Here is a 12,914-nt window from a genome sequence, read left to right as displayed (position 1 = left end):
TTCTATGCCCCACCCAGCAACTCCAATTGTCTGCAATTCCACATCTCAACACACAGCTTCCCTCAGCCCATCCCACCTACAGTTGGAGTCGGAAGTTTATATACACTTAGGTTGGAGTCATTAAAACTCGTTTCAACCACTCCACAAATTTCTTGTTAACAAACTATAGTTTTGGCAAGTCGGTTAGGACATCTACTTTGTGCATGACACAAGTAACAGATTATTCACTTATAATTCACTGTATCACAATTCCAGTGGATCAGAAGTTTACATTCACGAAGTTGACTGTGCCTTTAAAAAGCTTGGAAAATTCCAGAAAATGATGCAATGGCTTTAGAGGCTGCTGATAGGCTAATTGACATCATTTGAGCCAATTGGAGGTATACCTGTGGATGTATTTCAAGGCCTACCTTCAAACTCAGTGCATATTTGCTTGACATCAAAAGAAATCAGCCAAGACCTCAGAAAAAAAATTGGAGCAGTTTCCAAATGCCTGAAGGTACCACGTTCATCTGTACAAACAATAGTACGCAAGTATAAACACCATGGGACCACGCAGCCGTCATACCGCTCAGGAAGGAGACGCATTCTGTCTCCTAGAGATGAACGTATTTTGGTGCGAAAAGTGCAAATCAATCCCAGAACAAAAGCAAAGGACCTTGTGACGATGCTGGAGGAAACAGTTACAAAACTATCTGTATCCACAGTAAAACGAGTCCTATATCGACCGCTCAGCAAGGAAGAAGCCACTGCTCCAAAACTGCTATAAAAAAGCCAGACTACGGTTTGCAACTGCACATGGGTTCAAAGATCGTACCTTTTGGAGAAATGTCCCCTGGTCTGATGAAATTTTTTTTAACTGTTTGGCCATAATGACCATCGTTATGTTTGGAGGAAAAAGGGGGAGGCTTGAAAGCCGAAGAACACCATCCCAACCGTGAAGCACGGGGTGACAGCATCATGTTGTGGAGGTGCTTTGTTGCAGGAGGGACTGGTGCACTTCACAAAATAGATGGCATTATAAGGATGGAAATTTATGTGGATATATTGAAGCAACATCTCAAGACATCAGTCAGGAAGTTAAAGCTTGGTCGCAAATGGGTCTTCCAAATGGACAATGACCCCAAGCATACTTCCAAAGTTGTGGCAAAATGGCTTAAGGACAACAAAGTTAAGGTATTGGAGGGGCCATCCTACATAAAATGTGTGGGCAGAACTGAAAAAGCGTGTGCGAGCAAGGAGGCCTACAAACCTGACTCAGTTACACCAGCTATGTCAGGAGAAAATTCACCCAACTTATTGTGAGAGGCTTGGGGAAGGCTACCCAAAATGTTTGACCCAAGTTAAACTATTTAAAGACAATGCTACCAAATACTAATTGAGTGAATTTAAACTTCTGACCCACTGGGAAAGTGATGAAAGAAATAAAAGCTGAAATAAATCATTATCTCTACTATTATTCTGACATTTCATATTTTTAAAATAAAGTGGTGATCCATACTGACCTAAGACAGCGAATTCTTACTAGGGTTAAATGTCAGGAAATGTTTAAAACTGAGTTTAAATGTATTTGGCTAAAGTGTATGTAAACTTCCGACTTCAACTGTATACAGTGCCTTGCGAAAGTATTCGGCCCCCTTGAACTTTGCGACCTTTTGCCACATTTCAGGCTTCAAACATAAAGATATAAAACTGTATTTTTTTGTGAAGAATCAACAACAAGTGGGACACAATCATGAAGTGGAACGACATTTATTGGATATTTCAAACTTTTTTAACAAATCAAAAACTGAAAAATTGGGCGTGCAAAATTATTCAGCCCCTTTACTTTAAGTGCAGCAAACTCTCTCCAGAAGTTCAGTGAGGATCTCTGAATGATCCAATGTTGACCTAAATGACTAATGATGATAAATACAATCCACCTGTGTGTAATCAAGTCTCCGTATAAATGCACCTGCACTGTGATAGACTCAGAGGTCCGTTAAAAGCGCAGAGAGCATCATGAAGAACAAGGAACACACCAGGCAGGTCCGAGATACTGTTGTGAAGAAGTTTAAAGCCGGATTTGGATACCAAAATATTTCCCAAGCTTTAAACATCCCAAGGAGCACTGTGCAAGCGATAATATTGAAATGGAAGGAGTATCAGACCACTGCAAATCTACCAAGACCTGGCCGTCCCTCTAAACTTTCAGCTCATACAAGGAGAAGACTGATCAGAGATGCAGCCAAGAGGCCCATGATCACTCTGGATGAACTGCAGAGATCTACAGCTGAGGTGGGAGACTCTGTCCATAGGACAACAATCAGTCGTATATTGCACAAATCTGGCCTTTATGGAAGAGTGGCAAGAAGAAAGCCATTTCTTAAAGATATCCATAAAAAGTGTCGTTTAAAGTTTGCCACAAGCCACCTGGGAGACACACCAAACATGTGGAAGAAGGTGCTCTGGTCAGATGAAACCAAAATTGAACTTTTTGGCAACAATGCAAAACGTTATGTTTGGCGTAAAAGCAACACAGCTGAACACACCATCCCCACTGTCAAACATGGTGGTGGCAGCATCATGGTTTGGGCCTGCTTTTCTTCAGCAGGGACAGGGAAGATGGTTAAAATTGATGGGAATATGGATGGAGCCAAATACAGGACCATTCTGGAAGAAAACCTGATGGAGTCTGCAAAAGACCTGAGACTGGGACGGAGATTTGTCTTCCAACAAGACAATGATCCAAAACATAAAGCAAAATCTACAATGGAATGGTTCAAAAATAAACATATCCAGGTGTTAGAATGGCCAAGTCAAAGTCCAGACCTGAATCCAATCGAGAATCTGTGGAAAGAACTGAAAACTGCTGTTCACAAATGCTCTCCATCCAACCTCACTGAGCTCGAGCTGTTTTGCAAGGAGGAATGGGAAAAAATGTCAGTCTCTCGATGTGCAAAACTGATAGAGACATACCCCAAGCGACTTGGTGGCGCTACAAAGTATTAACTTAAGGGGGCTGAATAATTTTGCACGCCCAATTTTTCAGTTTTTGATTTGTTAAAAAAGTTTGAAATATCCAATAAATGTCATTCCACTTCATGATTGTGTCCCACTTGTTGTTGATTCTTCACAAAAAAATACAGTTTTATATCTTTATGTTTGAAGCCTAAAATGTGGCAAAAGGTCGCAAAGTTCAAGGGGGCCGAATACTTTCGCAAGGCACTGTATGCCCAGAATGTTCACTGTATTTTTTACAATTTGTATCATATTAAATATTATTCTCTATCAATAGCCACCGTCCTACATTCACTTATAACTGTCACCACTTCAGTGTTAGTTTCCTTGCATTTTGCATCATTCCATTACACCGTTTGTTTACCTTTCTTTCCTCTGTCACGTTCGTGTGGTTGTTTCTGAGGATCGCTAGCAATAGTGGATCATATTAGGCTAACAATAATTTTGGACATGTAGCCAATTTGTTATGCAGACATTATGGTTACCATTATGGTATGCAGACCATACATATTTTAAAACTGGAGACTTGTGCACAGTTCACGGCGACGACCGTTCTCATCACAGTTCCATTATTAGTGAGGATTATTATGGTAGATCTATAGGACTACTGTTCAACCCCTATTTTACACTTTTCTACCCTTCCAGGATATCATGGATTGAACAACTGAATATGACAACTTTCAGGATGAATCAAACCACTGTATTTTTTAATCACCAATATATTTTGTGCGTAAAGGCTCTCCAAACCTGTTTTTATTATTCATAAGTACTTTCCTAACCCTAAATGATATACAAACGCAGAGTTTTTTTAATCTACCAATTGGTGCTGAAAAGGAGACGAATACGCGTGTATTTAAATGGATTGAGCCCTAATTTACTGAACCGTTCTCTTCATATATTCTAGTTAGTCTGGTGAGAAAATTCTAATTAAAGGTACACCACGTTTAAATGGATGGCTTTAGATAAATGTACTGAAAATCCTATTGAACAAAAACTCCATGAGAAAATCTGTTCGCCAGCAAGTGGGAGGGTTTTCAGTGGTTGATTTACATTTGTTCAGCACTCGCAAGGGAACCAGGCCCGAAAATTCCGTTATGCACCTACATAATGTAAGTCTGAATACTAACTACTAAGAAGTGCGTAAGAAAGGCACACATATCCTAAGTCTGAATCGGGCCCTAGGTGAATCAGGTGAGCTAGTTCAGGGCTACAACACAAACGTCTGTGGGTCCCAGGGAGAGGTATGAGAACTACGTGTCTATACCTGGTAGAACGCACCAGACAGACAAGGGCATTAGCCCTTGAAATTAAGTTAGGAATTAAAGTTCAATGGCACAGGTATTATGGGTTTTCTTCTACAAACCTTTTAAATTATTTCCTGGCAAGCAAATTCTGAGTATTCAATTCAATGCAAATATAATTGTGATATGCTATACCACCTATGTGATGTTGCAAAGATCAAATTGTGGGGGTGTAACATGCATGTGGAATAATTTGAAACTCAAATCCCTTTCTAAACATGACTCTTTGAAAGGCAGTTTGGCATGTGGCAATTTTCTCTGATGGAACAACGGTTGCTCACATGCCATCAAACCCCTGTGTCCACATTAACTTTGCATGACGCTGCATACTGTTAAGCAACTCAAAGGGATCAGCCGTGTAAAACGATAGTCCAGGTGGCTAATTAGTCTGGGTGGCTTAAAGGGTTCTTCGGCTGTCCCCATAGGAGAAACTTTTGAATAACCATTTTTGGTTGCAGGTACAACCCTTTTGGGTTCCATGTAGAACCCTTTCTACAGAGGGTTTTACATGGAACCCGGAAGGGTTCTCCTATGGGGACAGCCGAAGTCCACTCATCTGCTGTGTGTATTGTCTGCAACTCCTGAAAACAAATTAGTCACACACGTTTGCACGTGAACACAAACACGCCTAGTAACAAATACACAGACACACAAAGACAAACACACAAAGTCAAAGAAACACACAGCGCTAATGCTCTCTGTCTTTTGTTTCTCACGGACGGGCAAGACAAAAGTGACAACTATGCAGGTGAACAAGCTGTTGTGTTTGGGCACCTTACCTAAGAAAACATTGCCCCCCACCCACACATGCACAGCCGTCAGAGCGAAACTAACTATGGTATTTCAGGACATCTCAGAGAAACTATATCAGCACAACTTCACACCCAAAGATGGGCAAAATGTATGTTTTTGCACAATATACTCTATAAAGACCAATCCCAGCTAGCGCATAACGTTCTGAGAACCACGTTTCTTGGAGCTTGGTAAGAGCGTGGTCGTCCTATTGTTATTTTGCATACAACTTTTTTCACAACTTTCTGGGAATGGTGCAGGATAGTTACTTGGCTTTGGAATATTTTCAGGACTTTGTAGGATTTGACCAACAAAATGTTTTCCTTGTATTTCATTACTTTAATAGAACGTTTCCTAAAGGTTCAAACATGGTTACATTTAATTTCGGTAATATTCTAGGAACTTTTGCCAACTGTTCTCAAATAGTTCAAAGAATGTTTCTTAACAATGTTCTTCTGTGGGATTTTCAGCACTTTAGCATATTTTCTCATGGTTCTGTAACGGTCATCGTTGCATGAAGTGGACCAAAGCGCAGCACGTGTTCATACTTTTATTTGAACTGAACACTGAAATAACAAAAAAGAACAACCAAAACAGTTCTGTCTGGTGCAGACACAAAAACAGAAAACAACTACCCACAAAACACAGGTGGGAAAAGGCTACCTAAGTATGGTTCTCAATCAGAGACAACGATAGACAGCTGCCTCTGATTGAGAACCACACCAGGCCAAACACACAGAAATAGAAAACATAGAACACAAAACATAGAATGCCCACCCCAACTCACGCCCTGACCAAACCAAAATAGAGACATAAAAAGGATCTCTAAGGTCAGGGCGTGACAGGTTGGATTTAAAGTCATGTTCTCAAATTGTATTGAGAACGTTAAGAAAACTTTAGTAATGTTCAGAGAACATTCTAAGAAACAACAAAACTCTATCCTTAATCTTGTTTAGTGTGTTCAGGTGTGTTGGCCACACCTGATCCTAATGAGTGCTTTTCTCCTTTGAAATGGGGTCTGTTTGAATAGACTAAAATGAAAAGGTTTGTAGGTGTAAAACAACCAGGGCTCCATCCTGGTGGGGCAGTGGACTACTTCCGTGGATAGGGAACTGAACATCATGTGTTTAAATCACACTAATGGCATGTCACAAGAAATGTGTTTGCATGATTGTTGGCTAAGGAAATACATTTCCATGTGTCTTATCAGTGCTTGGATTTCAAACTAGTTAACTAAAATAAGATAGCACTGTTATTACAAGTCTTATTGAGACATTTACTGAAAGTTTTAAGGAACTTCAAAAACCTCAGAATAACCTGTTAATAAAACCTCCCATGAAAACTTTCAAGGAACCAAAGCAAAACGTTCGTAGAACCTCCCTGCTACCGAAAAATAAACATTCCCAGAACAGGTGAAATTTTCATGTTCAGTTTTACCGTTCGTTCCCAAAACCAATGGGAAACCAAAAACGTACATTCCCACAACCTTCAAGGAACCAAATGTGCTTGCTGGAATGAATCAAAATACAGTGGGGCAAAAAAGTATTTAGTCAGCCACCAATTGTGCAAATTCTCCCACTTAAAAATATGAGAGAGGCCTGTAATTTTCATCATAGGTACACTTCAACTATGACAGACAAAAGGAGAAAAAATATCCAGAAAATCACATTGTAGGATTTTTAATGAATTTATTTGCAAATTATGGTGGAAAATAAGTATTTGGTCACCTACAAACAAGCAAGATTTCTGGCTCTCACAGACCTGTAACTTCTTCTTTAAGAGGCTCCTCTGTCCTCCACTCGTTACCTGTATTAATGGCACCTGTTTGAACTTGTATGAAAGACACCTGTCCACAACCTCAAACAATCACACTCCAAACTCCACTATGGCCAAGACCAAAGAGCTGTCAAAGGACACCAGAAACAAAATTGTAGACCTGCACCAGGCTGGGAAGACTGAATCTGCAATAGGTAAGCAGCTTGGTTTGAAGAAATCAACTGTGGGAGCAATTATTAGGAAATTGAAGACATACAAGACCACTGATAATCTCCCTCGATCTGGGGCTCCACGCAAGACCTCACCCCGTGGGGTCAAAATTATCACAAGAACGGTGAGCAAAAATCCCAGAACCTCATGGGGGGGACCTAGTGAATGACCTGCAGAGAGCTGGGACCAAAGTAACAAAGCCTACCATCAGTAACACACTACGCCGCCAGGGACTCAAATCCTGCAGTGCCAGACGTGTCCCCCTGCTTAAGCCAGTACATGTCCAGACCCGTCTGCAGTTTGCTAGAGAGCATTTGGATGATCCAGAAGAAGATTGGGAGAATGTCATATGGTCAGATGAAACCAAAATATAACTTTTTGGTAAAAACTCAACTCGTCATTTTTGGAGGACAAAGAATGCTGAGTTGCATCCAAAGAACACCATACCTACTGTGAAGCATGGGGGTGGAAACATCATGCTTTGGGGCTGTTTTTCTGCAAAGGGACCAGGACGACTGATCCGCGTAAAGGAAAGAATGAATGGGGCCATGTATCGTGAGATTTTGAGTGAAAACCTCCTTCCATCAACAAGGGCATTGAAGATGAAACGTGGCTGGGTCTTTCAGCATGACAATGATCCCAAACACACCGCCCGGGCAACGAAGGAGTGGCTTCGTAGAAGCATTTCAAGGTCCTGGAGTGGCCTAGCCAGTCTCCAGATCTCAACCCCATAGAAAATCTTTGGAGGGAGTTGAAAGTCCGTGTTGTCCAGTAACAGCCCAAAACATCACTCCTCTAGAGGAGATCTGCATGGAGGAATGGGCCAAAATACCAGCAACAGTGTGTGAAAACCTTGTGAAGACTTACAGAACACATTTGACCTCTGTCATTGCCAACAAAGGGTATATAACAAAGTATTGAGAAACTTTTGTTATTGACCAAATACTTATTTTCCACCATAATTTGCAAATAAATTCATTAAAAATCCTCCAATCTGATATTCTGGATTTTTTTTCTCTCATTTCGTCTGTCATAGTTGAAGTGTACCTATGATGAACATTACAGGCCTTTCTCATCTTTTTAAGTGGGAGAACTTGCACAATTGGTGGCTGACTAAATACTTTTTTGCCCAACTGCAAATGACAAATTTACAAAGAATTGTATTTTGAAATGACCAAATACATCAATGTACCTGTATTTTATCAAAGTACAAAATACATTTGCAAGTACACATCTTCACTAAAACAACATACTCAGTAACGCTAACAAAAAATAACATTTTACTTGCAATGACTGTGATTTGTGATTGTGAATTTACCTTAGTTGAATGCACATACTGTACTAAGCTCTGGATAAGAGTGTCTGATAAATGACCAATCTATATTTGTGAAAATGAACAATTGCAAATCACACTGGGTATTATTATTGGCCTTGTTTTGGGGTGGAGCTCATTAGGATAATACTCAGTATGCTTTGCAAGTGTTCATTTATATATTTACATTTGGCTCATTTAGCAGACACTCTTATCTAACCATAGTGCCATAAGACTTGTGATAACAACGCAGGGGGAAAGGGGGCCACACAATTGTGAACCGCTATAAAATAGTGTTATGGAAAAGCATTATCAAAACTCAATCAAATACAATTACATATCTCGAAGGGATCTTGTTACCAAATATATTGGATGTAGTTTAGGCCGGTGAAATACAAATGACAAAATACTCAAAAGTAATTGCAATACTTGTTTCAAATACATGTAACATAAATACTGCCCATCTCTATTCACAGCATATATCGCAGCACGTATCACAGCAGTCTAACAATAGCCACCCACACCTGCTTTATCACTGGGGTAGAGTTACAATGTTTTCACTTTAACTAAATATTTAGAATGATTTAGTTTATCATTTTTAAGAGGGGGCACCATGAAGCCGACGTCAATGTGATACTCCCTGACCCATGAAAGGAGCTGAACCTGGGGCCATATATGGAGCTGTGGAGTTGCCTGTCTCCCTGTGTGTGTTGTGGTGGGAAACAGCTCTGACCTTTTCCCGGTGAGGCTAACCAGAGTCACAGAGGTCCCCCCCCCCCCCCTCCCAGCCCCTCTCCCTTTGGCCTGGCCTGGCCTGCTAGGTGTGTGCCTGACCTGGCTGCCTGGCTGCCCTGGGAAAGAAAGGGGAGAGAGAGTAAGCATAAGTATGGAGAGAATGGAAAAGAGGGAAAGGAAGAGAAAGAAGAGAGTGGCTCATTCCCAGGCGCCATGTCTCTGTGTGCTTTTATTGGGCCTCTTAATGATGCCGTGTTTGGGTGATTTTTATCAGAGGCCAGAAAGCAAAAGGAGGTAAAGTGCCTCCTGCTAAAGACTCTTATGAACAGCTTTATGGGTGCAGATACTATTTTATCTGACAATCAAGATAAAAATGCCATGGTTGTTCATTGCTCTGGCTTTTCCACTCCCATTCCCAGTTCTGGAACATGTGGAATTCCCAGGCCGGGCTGTAAATTGTCTTCTGGCCGACGTCTTTTCCTGAATACCTTTCACTTGGAAAAGGGCAGGAATGTGAGTTTTTACCTGTGTCCTTCTGAAAAACACATTGTTTGCTTCCCAAATAGCACCCTGTTCCATATATAGTGCACTGCTTTTGACTAGGGTGCATAGGGCTATAGGGTGGGAATAGGTTGCCATTTGGGACACAACCATGGATGACTTGTTTGGACATAATACATTACCATTGGCTCTGAATAACGTGATGCCGGACACAATGAGAAGCATTGTGTTGTGAGAAAATCCAATATGCCATTGATTTATTGTTAGTGGACAAACATGGCTGGTGTCACTGATCAAATACATGGTGAGGTTTCATTCGGGTCTGTAAATAAACACCGTTTTCTAATTAATGATTCATGTAATGAGGAAGTGTTGAGTAAGCCAAGAATATGCCACTTCCGTTGGTTAACCTATGTACATTTCACTTGTTTTGATGAATGAACACTCCTTTGAGTTAAATGATGAATAAGTTGGGTGGTTTCAACTCTGTGACCTGGAGATCCAGGATATTACCATAGGTTATTACAACATTACAATAGGCTGCTGTACCTATCGAACACAATAGGCTATGTTTGTCAAGAAAAAGAATGAACACGTGTTCTTTGTAGAACATGCAATTCATGAACATAATGGGTTATATTTCACTTATGCATATGGAAATGATTTACAGCTATACTATTCATACATCATTTCATTTCTTGAGTGACGTAAACTGCCATGAGCATTGGGTTCACGGAACAAAATACATGTTTTACATTTCTTCTGCCAAAAATGACCCCTAAGGCTTTACAAGGAATACTGGGCAACCTCCAAACCTGTGTCCTACTTTCTAACGAGGTAAATGTTGGCCATCGGTCTGGCTGTCTTCATTGACTGAAAACAGAACTGTTTGCATGTATTATTGTGAGAGGAGAGCTTGTAACGCACTGATTTATCCTGTCCGCACGGCCCTTTGCAGGTTTCCACCTGTGTCTCTTCTTGATTGTCCCTTTTCCTGAATGTTTGCTCTCTGTGATGGCGTGCCTTTGTTTCACTGAGCAGGCTCTGAAGGCTTTTTAATCATTTCTCCCTCCTTTTTGTTTCTCTTTTGACAGTCCCTCGTTCTTGTGTGACGACTCACAATGCGGCCCCAGCTTTTCAGGGCTCCTGAAGTGAAATGACTCATGCGCTGGCGGGCTCCCCCGCGGCCAGCCATCCTTCCCAGAGCTGCACGGACCTGTGGCAGTGCAGGCCGCTCACTTTGTCTCTGTGTTTGTCCCCCAAAAACGTAAAAAAATGTATTTTTTGGAACGGTAATGTTGACATAATAAATATTGGTGTCTCAGAGAATACAAATGACCTATAGGCAGAGGCGAGCCTCGGGCTGGATGTCCCTGCCTGGATGCCTCTGTCTCATTCTCAGATCTCCTGTCAATGGTCCTGAGACACATATCAGACTTCTAGCACAACACCAGAGTCTGACTGCCCTCCTTTAAGCACCTCTGACAGTTCTCAGGGCCTGAGTTGTTGCCCTTCCATGTTCAGAGCGGGTGTCAGTCTGTCCACGTAGAAAACAACATGATGAGAATCTGCAGAGCTGCACAGAGCTACTGGGAACTCATTTTCCCACTGCAGCAGGCTCTGAAAATGGAGAGGTGAAGGAGAGACGGAGAGGAGGGGGAAAGTGGTAGGGAGACTGAGAAATGGAGGAGGGGATAGGGGGGGGGGGCAAGGTAAAGTGAGAGAGAGAGAGGGGAGTGGGGAGTGAGAGACGGTAGTCCCTAGACACACAGAAACAGAGAATTTGTTGTTGTGTTCAAACCAGGGGCCGAATGACAAGCAAAGTGACAGAGCCAAAGATACCACTTCAGTGACAAAGCCAAAGATAGAAAGAGAGAGGGAAAGAGTAGGGGACACTTTCCTCTTTTTAGGTGGAGTGGGGACTGGAGGATGTGTGTGGAGAGGTGGGGTGGGGGGTAGTAGGGATCTAAGTAGGATGGAGCTGGGCGATGCTATCCCAAACACAGTCGAGCACTATAAGCCTCTACCATAAATATCAGAGCCCAGAGAGCAGCAGCCAATTCCGGTGCACTGTGTGCCATGCAAGAAGTTAGAAACCAGATGTTGGCACGCGGGTAAATAAAACAATATATCAAGAGTGTGCTAAAGCCATCAGTCCATCCAGAAGATGAAAAACTACCTTGTTTTTGTGCAACCAATATCAGCATAAATGTCCTGTATCCCATAGCTGACTAGGAATGAGATGTCCCAGTTCTGTATTCCCCCCTATACCAAACTCTGTTGATGAAATAATGGTTTTAATCCTCTGTGGGAGGCCGCCCATATTACAGCACACTGTACTGTTGCTATAAGTGTGTCTGAATACAAAAACAGACCTATGACTCCCATTCAGTTTATATTACCATATAGTAGAGATGCTGATGCACATGCTGTTTACAGGGTTGGGGAACATATAGGATATGGGGTGGCAACTTCACAGAGCTGGTGGTGTTACTGTCTGTATTTCTGGTAGTTTGCTTCTTAGTTGCATTGGATTTATGTTCTGATAAAAACACTGGAAGTCTGATTTGGATCGTAGCAAAGCCAGGGAGATGAAGGAAGTTTGAATAAAGTGAAAAGGGATGCTTGTCTTTTCTTGAGTTGATCTACGTACCAGACCTGTTTGTGTTGCAAATCTCCAAGCCCTGTGTAATCAAAACAACAGTAGCCCATTGGAAATTGTGACATCGCCGTTTTCAACACACGTCAAGGGACTCCAGCGACTATTAACAGAGCAAACAGGTGAATGACATCACTCTGCGCTAGCATCATTTTGAAGTGGATATCCATAAAGAAACCCTATGAAGTAAATATTCGTGTCTGTCTTTCTTTGAGTGACTCTGTTCTGAGTTAGCTTTAGGCCAGCCAGTGTCAATAGCACGACCATGATTGATTTGACAGAATCTGGACTATGTACCTCCTTTCTGGTCCTCACATAACGGAAACAAAACTTTGAATGAATTCTATGAGCTGTGATTGGCCTCAATGTTTTGATTATTTGATCCTATGGTGAGAGAACTGTTTGATACAGTACATCAGATCTACACTCTTACAAAACAGGTGCTAAATAGAACCATTCAGGGTTCTTTGGTTTGTCCCCATAGGGCAGGGGGGGTCAAACGCATTCCACAGGGGGCCGAGTGTCGGCAGGTTTTTGTTTTTTCCTTTCAATTAAGACCTAGACAACCAGGTGAGGGGAGTTCCTTACTACACTGATCAAAAATATAAACATGGAAAATGGTGGTCCC

This window comes from Oncorhynchus mykiss, chromosome 2, assembly GCF_057628025.1.
Source record: "Oncorhynchus mykiss isolate SJ-2025 chromosome 2, ASM5762802v1, whole genome shotgun sequence".
Taxonomy (NCBI): Eukaryota; Metazoa; Chordata; class Actinopteri; order Salmoniformes; family Salmonidae; genus Oncorhynchus; species Oncorhynchus mykiss.
This window is presented reverse-complemented; position numbering follows the sequence as displayed.